At 40.6% G+C, this 16795-nt stretch overlaps 1 long non-coding RNA gene across 1 annotated transcript in view; it reads right to left on the reverse strand.

The window, feature by feature from the left end:
• The window catches only part of LOC307165092, a 28129-nt gene that overhangs the window by 4327 nt on the left and 7007 nt on the right, over positions 1–16795 (reverse strand). The window contains exon 3 of the long non-coding RNA XR_013822405.1: positions 4708–4789. This is a non-coding gene — a long non-coding RNA (uncharacterized lncRNA). The remainder of the gene's footprint in view (positions 1–4707; positions 4790–16795) is intronic.

Genomic DNA, 16795 nt, shown 5'->3' on the forward strand with positions numbered 1-16795 from the left:
TTCTGGCCTTCAAGGACTTTGAAATCAAGTGTTCGCATGTATTGCTTCTGGCTGATATTTTCATTAAGTGCATTCTTATCAAATAATGAAACCAGGAATCTGGCCCTTCCCAAATGCCATTACTTCACCAATAAAAAGCTTTCCAGAGTAATATCTGTTTTTGAGACGGGCTAATTTGAGGGAGGTTTTACATGCCAGACTCGCCAGATTTCAATTCATTTCTATTCTGTAACTACAGATTCACCTGTGTGATTTCCTCTCTTTACTACAGAATATGCATTTCTTAAAGCAATAAGCTGGGCTGAGCATTACAGTGATTATTGCTTTAATAGCAATATAATAAAAGTCACCAATATTCAATAAATCTGCTTTTGAACACAGCCAGTCCAATCTGAAATATTTGTTGAATAGATAAAGAGTTTTTCTTTAAACTCTGAAAGAAGAACTTTAGCTGCTTATTCTGTTCCTCTTTAAAGCATGCGGCTGTTCATACATTAATATTCACCCTCCTCCAGATAATCATGGCGCTGTGTGATTTGTTTGCATTGATTAAATGACAGGAGCTGTCGCCACCCTAAAGCATGGTTATTAATTATTTTCCTATTGATATCATAACTGAATCAACAATGATTTCAGCAAGTGAAAGGGATTTCTCATCAGACAGCACTGTGAATTACAAAGCTTGCGATTTTAATCAGCATGACATGGAGTAAAATCTTTACTGTTTTAATCAATCTTTAGAGACAGCCCACTTTAAATCTTTTATTTATAAGAATAATTGATTGGACGGCTTTTGCAGGAAGTTGGTGTTGACAGCACTTTGTTTGTTTGTTCTGAAATATCCAGCGTAAGGATGAGCTGAAAGCAACAGAAATCACGATTCGTGTTTTATAACACAAAGGAACTCAAACTCAAACTCTTCATCTGACAGCTTTACTGGATCTGCTTCTCTTCTGCCCAGATACTATTAAAGACACTCAAGGAGAGGATAAGAAAAAGTGTATATAACAATAATGTTAACAAATAAAACCTTTGATTTTAATAACGTATTAGTACATTTAGAAATTAATATTAACTAAGATGAATAAATGCTGAAGAAGTATTGTTCATTTTTAGTTCATGTTAACTAATGTTTATTAATTACCCTTATTGTAAAGTGTTACCATAAAATTCATAATTAGTTTACTGGATTTTAAATAAAATTCCAGGTAAATATTCTCTGAAAACAATATTTTTTTCTGTGCAATTTTGCTCAAATAAGCAGATGTGTGTTGTGAGGATATTATCATATGTTCTCCTGAAGTGACTGATATTCGAGCAGAAGCTCTTCTGTTGTTCCTCACAGGTTAAACAGCCGGTGTGATAACAGGACCCTGGTTGTGTCTTAAGAGGATTTGTAGCGTTCCTGGTGTCTCGGGGTTATCGGTCCGGATAGGCTGTTCATCCGACAGCTTGAAGTAATCGCTCTGACCTCCTGTTATCAGCGTCCGGTGCGAGAGATAGGCTCTCGAGCGCTAACAGCTAACACTCTCCATACCTGCATATGCTCAGCAAACCACTACACCTCAGAGAACCACTACATATCAGAGAACAACTACATATCAGAGAACCACTACATCTAAGAGAACCACTACATCTCCGAGAACCACTACATCTCAGATAACCACTACATCTCAGATAACCACTACATCACCACTACATATCAGAGAACCATTACATCTGAGAGAACCACTACACCTCAGAGAACCACTACACCTCTGAGAACCACTACACCTCAGAGAACCACTACACCTCTGAGAACCACTACACCTCTGAGAACCACTACACCTCTGAGAACCACTACACCTCAGAGAACCACTATATCTCAGAGAACCACTACACCTCTGAGAACCACTACACCTCTGAGAACCACTACACCTCAGAGAACCACTATATCTCAGAGAACCACTACACCTCTGAGAACCACTACACCTCAGAGAACCACTACACCTCTGAGAACCACTACACCTCTGAGAACCACTACACCTCTGAGAACCACTACACCTCAGAGAACCACTATATCTCAGAGAACCACTACACCTCTGAGAACCACTACACCTCAGAGAACCACTACACCTCAGAGAACCACTACACCTCTGAGAACCACTACACCTCAGAGAACCACTATATCTCAGAGAACCACTACACCTCAGAGAACCACTACATCTCAGAGAACCACTAAATCTGAGAGAACCACTACACCTCAGAGAACCACTACACCACAGAGAACCACTACATCTCAGAGAACCACTACATCTAAGAGAACCACTACATCTCGCAGAACCACTAAATCTGAGAGAACCACTACACCTCAGAGAACCACTACATCTCAGAGAACCACTACATCTAAGAGAACCACTACACCTCAGAGAACCACTACATCACCACTACATATCAGAGAACCATTACATCTGAGAGAACCACTACATATCAGAGAACCACTACATATCAGAGAACCACTATACCTCAGAGAACCACTACACCTCAGAGAACCACTACACCTCAGAGAACCACAACCACTACACCTCAGAGAACCACTACACCTCAGAGAACTATATCTCAGAGAACCACTACATCTCAGAGAACCACTACACCTCTGAGAACCACTACACCTCAGAGAACCACTACACCTCAGAGAACCACTACATCTCAGAGAACCACTACACCTCAGAGAACCACTACACCTCTGAGAACCACTACACCTCAGAGAACCACTACACCTCAGAGAACCACTACACCTCAGAGAACCACTACATCTCAGAGAACCACTACACCTCAGAGAACCACTACACCTCTGAGAACCACTACACCTCAGAGAACCACTACACCTCTGAGAACCACTACACCTCAGAGAACCACTACATCTCAGAGAACCACTACACCTCTGAGAACAACAACACCTCTGAGAACCACTACACCTCAGAGAACCACTACATCTCAGAGAACCACTACACCTCTGAGAACCACTACATCTCAGAGAACCACTACATCTCAGAGAACCACTACATCTCAGAGAACCACTACACCTCTGAGAACCACTACATCTCAGAGAACCACTACACCTCAGAGAACCACTACATCTCAGAGAACCACTACATCTCAAACAGCTTAAAGGTCAAACACAACAATGCTGCTGGGAATTAAACACATTTATACTCAATGAGTGAGAACTAAAACATGCCGTCACACTTTACAATAAGTTCTCATTTGTTTATATTAGTTAACATGTTAGTTAATTAGTTAACTACTGCTTGTATTTATTAATCAACATTTCATTAAAAATCGGTTAACATTTGTTACTCTGAACTAACACGAACACCCTATATATATATATATATATATATATATACATATACAGTACAGGTCAAAAGTTTGGAAACATTACGTCTTTTTAGATTTTTGAAAGAAGTCTCTAATGCTTATCAAGGCTGTGTTTATTTGATCAAAAATACAGAAAAAAACAGTAATATTGTGAAATATTATTACAACTTAAAATAATAGTTTTCTATTTGAATAGTTTACTTTAAAAAATAATTTATTCCTGTGATGCAAAGCTAAATTTTCAGCATCATTACTCCAGTCTTCAGTGTCATATGTGACATCCAGTCTATCACATGATCCTTTAGAAATCATTCTAATATTCTGATTTATTATGAGTGTTGGAAACAGTTCTGCTGCCTAATATATTTGATGAATAAAAGGTTAAAAAGAAATGCATTTATTCAAAATAAAAAAATATTTTCTAATAATATAAATCTTCTGTACTATCACTTTTTATCAATTTAACACATCATTGCTGAATAAATGTATTGATTTATTTAAAAAAAAAAAAAAAAAAAATTACTGACCCCAAATTACTGACCAGTAGTGTATATTGTTGTTACAAAAGATTTCTATTTTAAAAAAAATTTGCTTCTTTTTTTTAATTTTTTTACTGTATATATATATATAGGGTGTTTGTGTTAGTATATATATATATATATATATATATATATATATATATATATATATATATATATATATATATATATATATATATATATATTAGTAAAACTAACTAACTAAATTAATAAAAAAAAATACAACAGAAATGAACCATCACTGAACTTACTGATGCTATTTTCTTCTAGATCTGCTGTACAGCAGAAACAAACTTTGTTGCATTATTTTCCTGTTATCTCTGTAAAGCTGCTTGATTGTAAGAAGCGCTATAGAAATAAAGATGACTTGACAGGTTAGATTAGCATGTTACATCATCATATCATTGTTGCAGTCTGAGGTTCAGTAAATACAGTAAAATGCAAACATCTACAATGTAAAAAATGACTTTTCAAAATTGTAAATAAAACAAAGATTATTTTTAGAGCATTTTACAATAAAATACGATTTTAGTCTCAACTTCAAAATGTAAAGTTGAATGTGTTACTTGACCTTTCTTTGTGACTATTTGTGAAATTTACTACCAATTTCTGAGGGAAAATTGTTTCAAAGTAAATAAAAAATTTGTTCCAGTATAATCTCGAGCTAAACTTCCAACAGAGATATAAGTTTGTCAGTAAAGGTATTATGAAATGAAAGATAAAGAGGGAATATTTGGGCTTGCTTCAAACCAAGTGATCCGCCTATCTAGACAGCACTGAAGGCATCAGACTGACGTAGGGAACACACCTCGTATGAACATCCAGTTCTGTGTGTTTGCAGAGAAGACAATCCCAGAATGCAGTGCGACGAGCTCCGTGGAAAAAGGGATCTAAGATCATAGAAAAAGTTGATCAGTAAAAGCATCAGTAATTGAATCTAATTAAAACTGCTTTTCATGTGTGGCAAACAAACCTTTACGAGTTCAAGTTTGATGGGCATTAAAAAGTGAAGTAAACACACCAACAAGGGAACTCCTGTGCAATAACATCATATTTCTGTGGTTTCTCTGGCCTCAGAAATCTTTCAATCTTCCACCAAAGTTTCTTCTTCTTCTTCTTCTTGAAACATTGATCATCGGGGCATAACCAATATGAAGGATTATCCATTCTATGGGCTGCTTATGGAAGCATTTTTGCTAAAGGCAGCCATGCAAATTATTACTTACTGCCCTGTAAGCTGATAACACAAATTAGATGCCTATTAAATTTGAACAATGTATATAGAATTAAACAGAGGAGAAAAAGATGGAAAGTGATACCGCGACGCTTGTGACGAGACTCTGAAGTTACGTGATGTTCAGTAAAGCACTGTGTGTGAATGTTACTCTTAAAGTCATCCAGGGTTATTATTGTTACCTACCTAACTAAATGTGAATGTTTTTATGGTTTAAGTACTACAATAGCTAAAACTAAATTAACTAAAACTTTAAATAATATGGGATTGAACGCATTAATGAATTGCACTCGTGATTGGATGGTGTTAGTGATGAAACCTGAACACAAAGTCACATTAAGGGGACGAAACCTCTAGTCATTGTCCCTTTGTTGCCAGTCTCAATCGCACTGCAAAAGCCACACAGTCAGAATGAATTGACTTTCCTCCTTCACCCTCCCTTTCCTTCTGTCTCTTTATATTCATTAGATTCATTCAGCCAGCAAAACAGCTTGTGATTTTTGGTTGAATTCGTGCCCCTTTTAGGCCAGCGGGGAAATTAAATCCGAAGTGTCACGCCGGAGGGGCCGGAGAAGAGCCGGAGATGAGCCGGAGATGAGCCGGAGAAGAGCCGGAGAAGAGCCAGAGACGAGAGAAGAGCCGGAGACGAGAGAAGAGCTGGAGAAGAGCCGGAGTCGAGAGAAGAGCCAGAGACGAGAGAAGAGCTGGAGAAGAGAGAAGAGCCGGAGAAGAGAGAAGAGCCGGAGAGGAGCCGGAGTCGAGAGAAGAGCCAGAGATGAGCCGGAGAAGAGCCGGAGAAGAGCCAGAGACGAGAGAAGAGCCGGAGACGAGAGAAGAGCTGGAGAAGAGAGAAGAGCCGGAGAAGAGCCGGAGTCGAGAGAAGAGCCGGAGAAGAGCCGGTGTCGAGAGAAGAGCCGGAGTCGAGAGAAGAGCCGGAGATGAGCCGGAGATGAGCCGGAGAAGAGCCAGAGACGAGAGAAGAGCCGGAGTCGAGAGAAGAGCCGGAGACGAGAGAAGAGCCGGAGAAGAGCCAGAGCCGGAGAAGAGCCAGAGACGAGAGAAGAGCCGGAGACGAGAGAAGAGCTGGAGAAGAGAGAAGAGCCGGAGAAGAGCCGGAGTCGAGAGAAGAGCCGGAGAAGAGCCAGAGACGAGAGAAGAGCCGGAGACGAGAGAAGAGCTGGAGAAGAGAGAAGAGCCGGAGAAGAGCCGGAGTCGAGAGAAGAGCCGGAGAAGAGCCGGAGTCGAGAGAAGAGCCGGAGAAGAGCCGGTGTCGAGAGAAGAGCCGGAGTCGAGAGAAGAGCCGGAGATGAGCCGGAGATGAGCCGGAGAAGAGCCAGAGACGAGAGAAGAGCCGGAGTCGAGAGAAGAGCCGGAGATGAGAGAAGAGCCGGAGAAGAGCCAGAGCCGGAGAAGAGCCGGAGTCGAGAGAAGAGCCGGAGACGAGAGAAGAGCTGGAGAAAAGCGAAGAGCCGGAGAACAGCCGGAATCGAGAGAAGAACCGGAGTCGAGAGAAGAGCCAGAGACGAGCCGGAGAAGAGCTGGAGTCGAGAGAAGAGCTGGAGAAGAGCCGGAAAAGAGCCGGAGAAGAGCTGGAGTCGAGAGAAGAGCTGGAGAAGAGCCGGAAAAGAGAGAAGAGCCGGAGAAGAGCTGGAGTCGAGAGAAGAGCCGGAAAAGAGAGAAGAGCCGGAGAAGAGAGAAGAGCTGGAGACCAGCCGGAGAAGAGCCGGAGACAAGCCGGAGAAGAGCCGGACACACCTGAAGCTCTCGAACGAAGCCTGTATCCAGAACTAGAGCAGTTTGATGAATTTTAATGAAGCAGACAGCGGAGGAACAGTAACTCCTCTACTGTACTACAACTCAATCACAGAAGATACTTACAGTTTCCTTTTATAAACTCTACTGGCTGATAATATAATATTAATGAAATAAAACAGGCCACTTAAAGAGAGCACAAATTAAAAACTATGTTTATTAACACACTTAAATACACTTTTAAAAAGTGCACTTTGTAATAATGTCAAATTAAAAGTTTCACTTTAAAATACATTTAAATTATGTTTTAATAATCTTTTGTAGTGCTTTAAAGATGCGTTCAGATACTAAAGCACGTGTAAAAATCTGATTTCAAGCTATTTAGATTTTAAATGTACTAAATTGCAACTTCATCATTACAAATGTGTAAAAACAAATATATTTAATAAATGCCATCAATAGAAATTAAAGTAAAATACATTAAAGTACATTTAAGTTTACCATAAATGCTTGTCAGATTTTAACAATATTAAACATCACCAAGACAAATTTATTTGATCACAAATACAGTCAAATATTATTTCAATGTAAATCATCTGTTTTCTATGTGAATATATAGTAAAGTGTAATTTATTCCTGTGATCAAAGCTGAATGTTCAGCATCATTACTCCAGTCTTCAGTGTCACATGATCCTTCAGGAATCACTCTAATATGAGGATCTGATGCTCAATAAACATTTATGATTATTATCAATATTAAAAACAGTTCTCTGTGAAAACTGTGATTATGTCAGTATTGCTCAGGATTCTTTGATAAATAGAAAGTTCAAAAGAACAGAATTTATTTGAAATAGAATCTTTTGTAACATTATAAATGTTTTTTACTGTCACTTGAGGATATTTGGGGATATTTAATTTAATTAATCAATCAACGATACTATTGATCAGCATTACCAAACGTGGACGTTCCACTAGAAACAAACATTGATGTATTGTTTTAATTTAATACTGTGAAGCTGCTTTGATACAACCTATGTTGTGAAAAGCGCTATATAAATAAACTTGACTTGACTTGACTTGATCAATTTAATGCATCCTTGATGAACAAAAGTATTAATTTCTGAACAGTAGTGCATAACACCTGATCATTGTGCATTTAAAGAGACATTGCAACCTTAAATAACTACTTTTAATAATAACTGCTTTTTTTAAAGGGCAGCTTGAGTGTAGTTGAACTACTTTAAATGCTGAGTAGCTTGTAGCCTGACAAACTACAGTTTCATAGTTTCCTCCTAGCTGATTCTCCTCCAGACTTCAGAAAGTTAAAGCTCAACAAAATGAGACAAGGCAGCCATTCCTCCCTCGCAGCAGCGGAGCAAAGAAAGGGGAAAATATCGATCTGGCACACCTGTTAAACAAACACACTCACGGCACAACAGTAATGCAGCAGCAAACTCAGATTGGCTGTGAAATCTTCATTTAGACAACAGCTCTAGGCGGATGCTTATGACTGCAGGTTTATATAGCATTAGTTCTGCTCTCAAATGCACAACATGCTCCCACATCCCTCAAATATGAAGAGCAGTGATAAAAAGCTACAGATGATTTTTTTTCTTCATTTAAAAAGTTTTATGAATTCATTAATGGAGCTTGTGGAGTGTGGAGTGTGGAGCTGAATCCTGAACTGATGCTCAATGTTGTAGTATAGGTTATGAATGTTTATACACAGCTAAAGCTCAAATGTGCCATTATATGATGAAAGCTTCAGAACTACAGGCAACATATGAAGTCACTCCACATTTACATTACGGCCACATATGAAGTCACTCCACATTCACACTACAGCCACATATGAAGTCACTCCACATTTACACTATGGTCACATGTGAAGTCACTCCACATTCACACACTCCACATTCACACTATGGCCACAAATGAAGTCACTCCACATTCACACAATGGCCACATATGAAGTCACTCCAGATTCCCACACTCCACATTCACACTATGGCCACAAATGAAGTCACTCCACATTCACACTATGGCCACATATGAAGTCACTTCACATTCACACTACGGCCACATTTACACTACGACCACATATGAAGTCACTCCACATACAGACTACGGCCACATATGAAGTCACTCCACATTTACAATAAGGCCACAAATGAAGTCACTCCACATTCACACTACGGCCACATATGAAGTCACTCCACATTCACACTACGGCCACATATGAAGTCACTCCACATTCACACACTCCACATTCACACCATGGCCACAAATGAAGTCACTCCACATTCACACATGGCCACATATGAAGTCAATTCAGATTCACACTACGGCCACATTTACACTACGGCCACATATGGAGTCACTCCACATTCACACCACAGCCACATATTAAGTCACTCCACATTCACACTATGGCCACATATGAAGTCACTCCACATTTACACTATGGCCACATATGAAGTCACTCCACATTCACACTATGGCCACATATGAAGTCAATCCACATTCACACCACGGCCACATATTAAGTCACTCCACATTCACACTATGGCCACATATGAAGTCACTCCACATTCACACCATGGCCACAAATGAAGTCACTCCACATTTACACTATGGCCACATATGAAGTCACTCCACATTCACACTATGGCCACATATGAAGTCAATCCACATTCACACCACGGCCACATATTAAGTCACTCCACATTCACACTATGGCCACATATGAAGTCACTCCACATTCACACACTCCACATTCACACCATGGCCACAAATGAAGTCACTCCACATTCACACTACGGCCACATATGAAGTCACTTCACATTCACACTACGGCCACATTTACACTACAGCCACATATGGAGTCACTCCACATTCACACCACAGCCACATATTAAGTCACTCCACATTCACACTATGGCCACATATGAAGTCACTCCACATTCACACTATGGCCACATATGAAGTCACTCCACATTCACACCACGGCCACATATTAAGTCACTCCACATTCACACCACGGCCACATATGAAGTCACTCCACATTCACACACTCCACATTCACACCATGGCCACAAATGAAGTCACTCCACATTCACACTACGGCCACATATGAAGTCACTTCACATTCACACTACGGCCACATTTACACTACGGCCACATATGGAGTCACTCCACATTCACACCACAGCCACATATTAAGTCACTCCACATTCACACTATGGCCACATATGAAGTCACTCCACATTCACACCACAGCCACATATTAAGTCACTCCACATTCACACTATGGCCACATATGAAGTCACTCCACATTCACACTATGGCCACATATGAAGTCACTCCACATTTACAATATGGCCACATATGAAGTCACTCCACATTCACACTATGGCCACATATGAAGTCATTCCACATTCACACCACGGCCACATATTAAGTCACTCCACATTCACACTATGGCCACATATGAAGTCACTCCACATTCACACCACGGCCACATATTGTCACTCCACATTCACACTATGGCCACATATGAAGTCACTCCACATTCACACCACGGCCACATATTGTCACTCCACATTCACACCACAGCCACATATGAAGTCACTCCACATTCACACTATGGCCACATATGAAGTCACTCCACATTCACACCACGGCCACATATTGTCACTCCACATTCACACCACAGCCACATATGAAGTCACTCCACATTCACACCACGGCCACATATTAAGTCTCTCCACATTCACACTATGGCCACATATGAAGTCACTCCACATTCACACCACGGCCACATATTGTCACTCCACATTCACACTATGGCCACATATGAAGTCACTCCACATTCACACCACGGCCACATATTGTCACTCCACATTTACACTATGGCCACATATGAAGTCACTCCACATTCACACTATGGCCACATATGAAGTCACTCCACATTCACACCACAGCCACATATTAAGTCACTCCACATTCACACTATGGCCACATATGAAGTCACTCCACATTCACACCACGGCCACATATTGTCACTCCACATTCACACTATGGCCACATATGAAGTCACTCCACATTCACACCACGGCCACATATTGTCACTCCACATTTACACTATGGCCACATATGAAGTCACTCCACATTCACACCACGGCCACATATTGTCACTCCACATTTACACTATGGCCACATATGAAGTCACTCCACATTCACACTATGGCCACATATGAAGTCACTCCACATTCACACCACAGCCACATATTAAGTCACTCCACATTCACACTATGGCCACATATGAAGTCACTCCACATTCACACCACGGCCACATATTGTCACTCCACATTCACACTATGGCCACATATGAAGTCACTCCACATTCACACCACGGCCACATATTGTCACTCCACATTTACACTATGGCCACATATGAAGTCACTCCACATTCACACTATGGCCACATATGAAGTCACTCCACATTCACACCACAGCCACATATTAAGTCACTCCACATTCACACTATGGCCACATATGAAGTCACTCCACATTCACACCACGGCCACATATTGTCACTCCACATTTACACTATGGCCACATATGAAGTCACTCCACATTCACACTATGGCCACATATGAAGTCACTCCACATTCACACCACAGCCACATATTAAGTCACTCCACATTCACACTATGGCCACATATGAAGTCACTCCACATTCACACCACGGCCACATATTGTCACTCCACATTCACACTATGGCCACATATGAAGTCACTCCACATTCACACCACGGCCACATATTGTCACTCCACATTTACACTATGGCCACATATGAAGTCACTCCACATTCACACCACGGCCACATATTGTCACTCCACATTTACACTATGGCCACATATGAAGTCACTCCACATTCACATATGAAGTCACTCCACATTTACAATATGGCCACATATGAAGTCACTTCATATTCACACCACGGCCACATATTGTCACTCCACATTTACACTATGGCCACATATGAAGTCACTCCACATTCACACTACGGCCACATATGAAGTCACTCCACATTTACACTACTGCCACATATGAAGTCACTCCACATTCACTTTCGCAAACCATTTCAGCACAAGCCCCGCCCACACTCGATTCTACAGATTTCACTGGTCGTCAGTCACAGTTATTATTCATAATTTTCACGTGACAGAGGGTAAAACAAGGCATTCCTTCACTGACTGCCGGTCAACTAAACAGTATAATACTACGACAGTGATATATAACATTAAATAACATTTAACATTTATTCATTTAGCTGACGCTTTTATCCAAAGCGACTTACAATTGCTATATATGTCAGAGGTCGCACGCCTCTGGAGCAACTAGGGGTTAAGTGTCTTGCTCAGGGACACATTGGTGTCTCACAGTGGATTCGAACCCGGGTCTCTCACACCAAAGGCATGTGTCTTATCCATTGCGCCACACCACCCCAAGATATTAACCCTTTCCCACCATTGACTGCAGTTTTTTCAGTATTATATGGTAGGTGGCAACCCTGGAAATCCAGAGTTCTCGCAAGAGCACAAATTGAATTTGCTCAGCGAGTTACTCTGGCGTCGAGTAATGATGCTCATTAAATATGCCCTTGTTTCCAAGCTGCACCAATCACATCGGGTTATCTGATAAAACAGAATCAGAAACATGCGATAAAAGCATTGCTGCCGCACATCTTTGACAACAAAGATATGACATGATTTTATCTGCTTTTTTTGTTAAAAATGTTGCTTTTTTTTATGAAGCATGATGTTTAAAATCAGAGGCTCTGTTCATGAACATAAATGCAGCCTACCAAGTTTTGTTTCGATTAATCACAGTTTTGTACACTTTTAGATATTTCAATGCATCCAAAGCTCAAACCGAACTATACTATATATATATATATATATATATATATATATATATATATATATATATATATATATATATGTGTGTCTGTGTGTGTGTGTGTGTGTGTGTGACTTCTGCTCATTCATCTGTACATGTGCTGAAACCTCTCATCAATAACAGTGATTATACTGTATCTATATAAGATTGTGGCCATTATCCAAACGTCTGGATTCTCTTCACTTGTTCATGTATTCCTGAGTTGTGTTTCCCTGAATCCCATTTTAAATGAAGGTTGCTGGGCAAAGTGATAGAAGAGCCATTTAGGATGAATGTGAAATGCCATTGTAAAAATGCTCCTTAATGTACACTTTATTCCTGTGTGAAGACAAACAGTTTTGCTGTGAAAACATCGAGGGTCCAACAGTAACGTGTTGATTGTGGACTGAAAGAAATCCTTCCCTGTGGCAAGCGTTTTCAAGTAGATCAATGTTTTCTGTGCCAGATAAGAATACACAGCTACAAAAACTGCATGAAACTGTAATGTTTGTCAAGGAGTCAGATAAAAACTTCAGTATGGTTTAATACCGTGTGTAATGTCAGCGATCTGATTGGTCCTGGGAGGGTCTCACATGTTTAGCAGGCCTCATTTCCAATCTCTGACAGCAACGCGTGTTCAACACAAACCGCTCACTCTATATATGGAAATCACTGTCTTCAGGGCAAGAAAAAATGTAAAAAGGTAAGATTGGCACTTTAACCTCGCTGGCCCCCGGAAAATATGTTTTAGTCTGATACATTATACTGCAAGGAATTATTTATCAAGATGATACAAGCCTGATATTTCCAAAAATAATGAGATGTTGGGGTGGCAGCTGGAAGGTCCCGGTCCAGTGAGCAGCGACTGTGAATCAGGGGAATAGAGTAAATACGGTGAAACGGGACGGGCCAGAGAATGTAAAAGAGTCGAGAGGCGCGTCTCCTACACCCCAAAACACTCAGAAGACTCTGTGATGTTTCAGAGACAGTGTTTGTGGAAGGTTTCACTTTCAACCATTAAACAACAAAATTGTTTCGACTTAACTTGCCTTTTCTGCTGAAGTCACGAATGCATCTTAAACTCCGCTGGACATTTAATCAATTCTTGATGGACAAATCACAATGAATTAAAATAATTATCCTCTTTTATCCAGAAATTTGTTGGATTTTAGAAGCACAATATTTGAACTCTTTAAACACATAATGGGCTGTAAATGTCACGGACTGACTGTTTTGTTTCGTGTTCATGGACTTTTATTCTCTCTCAGTTCCCTCTTTTCCTTTGTTCCAGTTTCCCACTCTTCGTTTGTTGCCATGGGTTTTGATTCATTAGTTCGTCTGATAGTCATTGAGTTCATTCACCTTGTGTATTTAAGTTCCTCATTGCCTTCACTTTGTGTGTTTTGTGTGTCTGTCACACGCGGTTTCGTTTGCCTTATCCAGTGGATCTACCCGTGTTTGTTTTATTTGAATAAAGACTTCAGTTGCTTCACTCTTAACTCCTTTTTTTTTTTTTAGGATTCTTTAAAGAATAGAAAGATCAAAAGAACAGTCTATATTGAAATAGAATCTTTTGTAACATTACAAACGTTTTTACTGTCACTTTTGATCAATTCAATGCATCTTTGATGTATAAAAGCAGATTTCCCAAACATTGATTTATCCGAGGGATCGAGGTCCACCAACCACAGTTTCATAAAAGTCCTGAAAGTATTCATTTATTTCACAAACTTTGTTGCTAATTTAATGCAGTCAGCATCCAACACTCTTAGCTCATTTTACCATGTTTAAATCATTCTGCTGGATTTTCCCTAACAATCAGTTCATCCCTCATATCTGCTTCAAGGTCTTGATTGTGGCATTTCTCTGAGATTTAGAGTCCATCTACGTCAGGTGACCTGTAAATGCGCAAAAACTGTTTTCATTGCATTTTTGCGAAATATTCCTTTTTCGAACTGCCTGAAAAACACTCATGTGAGCGTAAAAACTTTTTTTGCGCTATATGGGAGTTTTGGTGAAATTGACGCGTTTCCATTGGGCGTATTTTCAATTCGCAATTTCAACTTGCGCAATTTGAAGGGTAATGTAAACGCTCATGAAGCTCTGTAAACTCCAGCAGTCACTGGGTTTATTTCAGCATCTCCTCAGTCCTTCACATCCACATCTCTGCTATTGTTGAGTCTGAAAGAGCTGAGAATCTGCCGTCCCAGCGCTGGTGATTCTGGAGATCCTCATTCATCTCCACGGCCAGCCTAAAAACCCTGCTCTCTCTCTTCTGTGCGTGTGTGTGTGAGGGGGGGATTCATTTCTTTCTTTTTGATGGGAATTGAATTTGATACTGCATTGTTAGCTATATGGGTTTCTGACAAAGGCCTGCGATCCTTTCTGTGTGAGCACACAATCAGAGAGACCCAATTAAATAATTTGCTACAATACAGGAGAACAAAAGCCTACGAGAGTCTAAAGTGAGGGAGGCCTCGCTCTGCCATTTGCATTCTTACAGTTTTTTCCTTCTCTTGTTAATTAATTTGCTTGGAAACCATGGGGGGGGGGGGGGGGGGGTGAAGGGAGGCTTGGACACAATAGACCGTGAGTCGCTCATTTCAAGTGTTGCTGGAGTCACTTTATATTCCGACGATGTGCTAAATCAACATTTTACAATAGGAATCCTCTTTGTAATATCTCTGGAGTCCTGATAATGATTCCAGGTTATGAGGGAATTTAAATGACGCCGCTGTTTATTTTGTGTCGGAAACCGTCGCTGACTGAGAGTTACTCGAATGCGTGTTGTGCATTAAAAGCCACGACAGGTTTCATTACACACCTTCTGCTCATATAATACATGATTCTTCTTTGATTTCAAAGAAAAAAATCGAATCATTTTTCAGGAAAAGCCTTGATTAAATTATTTTTTCACTCAAATAATGCATGATTCTTCTAGATAATATACTTGATTTCAAACAAATGATTTGGAAAGTCATATTTTTGATGTGAAAAGAACGTTCTTGAGGAAACACTGAATGAACAAGATGACCTGTGTAATTCTACAAAACCTGCTCGGTTTGATTATTTATTAGTGTTCAGGGCAGGTGTGCTGTACGGAGGCTCTGGACACACACACACACACACACACACACACACACACACACACACACACACACTCCTGTCTGTTTAACACCGGTGGGATTTTCCACACTCAACTGTGGTAATTGAAAGAAATGAGCCATAGAGACACAGCATTAGAGCGACCCCAGGAGACTGAAGAGTGGGAACAGATGAGACACACACACACACACACACACACACTTACACACACACACTTACACACACACACACACACACACACACACACACACACACAATAATAATAATTTTTTTATAGCCATATTGATATATAATCACACATTTTGGCTAAATTGTGCAGCCATAAAAACAAGCACATCAAACCAGGATTTGTTTATAATTACTTAAAATTGCAATGCAATTGACCAGAACAATTGCGATCAGACTTTTTCCCCGGATCAGCAGATGTTCATCTGAAGATGGACCCTGAAGACCCTGAAGACCCCGAAGACCCTGAAGACCCCGAAGATACTGAAGACGGACCCTGAAGACCCCGAAGACGCTGAAGACGGACCCTGAAGACCCTGAAGATGGACCCTGAAGACCCTGAAGACGGACCCTGAAGACCCTGAAGATGGACCCTGAAGACCCTGAAGACGGACCCTGAAGACCCTGAAGATGGACCCTGAAGACCCTGAAGACCCTGAAGACCCCGAAGATACTGAAGACGGACCCTGAAGACCCCGAAGACCCTGAAGACAGACCCTGAAGACCCTGAAGACGGACCCTGAAGACCCCGAAGACCCTGAAGACCCTGAAGACCCCGAAGACCCCGAAGACCCTGAAGACGGACCCTGAAGACCCTGAAGATGGACCATGAAGACACTGAAGACCCCGAAGA

Source organism: Squalius cephalus (assembly GCF_949319135.1).
Source record: "Squalius cephalus genome assembly, chromosome: 9".
Classification (NCBI taxonomy): Eukaryota; Metazoa; Chordata; class Actinopteri; order Cypriniformes; family Leuciscidae; genus Squalius; species Squalius cephalus.